Raw genomic sequence first — 1,359 nt, forward strand, 5'->3', positions numbered from 1 at the left:
ATTGACAACCAGTCTTCTTAGTTCCTTATTTAGATTTTATATAATTTTAATCACAGTATTTTTTAATATGAAAACTTAAACAATTGAAAATAATAATGAATAACAATTAATAATCTTATTGACAACTAGTCTTCTTAATTCCTTATTTAGATTTTATATAATTTTAGTCACGTAGTTATAATTAAACAAAATATCAATTTAAAAAAAATAAAATAATTTACTCATCATTCTTAGTACTTTTTATGATAGTAATAATAATACAAATATATTTACAACATGTAACATGATATATTGAAAAACTAACCACTAAACATGGTTCTAAACAGCTCTAATTTTTGTTTCTCAATATCGTTAGCTTCTTCTAGTTTAACTACAAGCTGTTGTTGAACTCTGAGCATCTCACCCTCTCTTTCTTTCTAATTTATCAAGCCTACAAAATTGGTAAAAATTAACACACATCAATTGTTTAATACAATTAATTATCAGAAACTTACCGTTTGGTTAATGCATCATTTTGCACTTGTTTGAAAGCAATTATCTCTTTCATCCAATGGGTTTTTGTATTTTTTGGTGATTCGCAACGTTGGGAGGTTGGAGTTGACAGATATGTATGTTTTTGAACTATTGGAGGTGAAACGGTATCACCACTATATTCAGACGCCGGAGATGAAACAGACGTATGTTGTTGAACTATTGGAGGTGAAACAAATTCACCACTATATTCAGATGTTGCAGATGAAACAGACATATGTTGTTGAACTTGTAATATTCTCGTCGTTGGACTGGTCAGATTAATATTCTGATAGCCGTTAACTACGAGTATATTATGATTTTGCAGGAAGCGAGACCGCTCGTGTTGATGATGAAGATGTTGACAGGGTAGTTATAAATGAATGTAGACAGATGAAAGATACTTTGTAGTTTATTTAAATGCTCTTCAGTAATAAATGACAAGTTACTACACAGAGTGACGTGAAGGTGCTTGTTGTGCTCTGGAGTAGACACGTCTGAATACAGGCTGTTTCAGGCTCCCTTTTATATTCGGGTCCCTGCTCCCCCTGCCTATCGGTTCGCTATCTTGTCTCTACCGGATGTGGTCTGTGTGACCATCGACTCGACCTACGCATTTGCAATATTCCTATCTAATCTGAGTATTCGCCATAATGTGCTGACAGCTAATTCATTTTCTGTGTTGTTGTGCAGAAAGCCTTCAATTCTGCGAATTGCTAAATATTTATCAGTTATTACATCCTGGTCTATATGTCGCGTACATATACATGTACCCGTATATCTACTCGTGACTTTGGCAATTCCCATATCCTGTCAACTGATTCGCGATTTGCGTTTTTAGAAATATAA

This window comes from Acyrthosiphon pisum, unplaced genomic scaffold (genome assembly GCF_005508785.2).
Source record: "Acyrthosiphon pisum isolate AL4f unplaced genomic scaffold, pea_aphid_22Mar2018_4r6ur Scaffold_21048;HRSCAF=22884, whole genome shotgun sequence".
NCBI lineage: Eukaryota > Metazoa > Arthropoda > Insecta > Hemiptera > Aphididae > Acyrthosiphon > Acyrthosiphon pisum.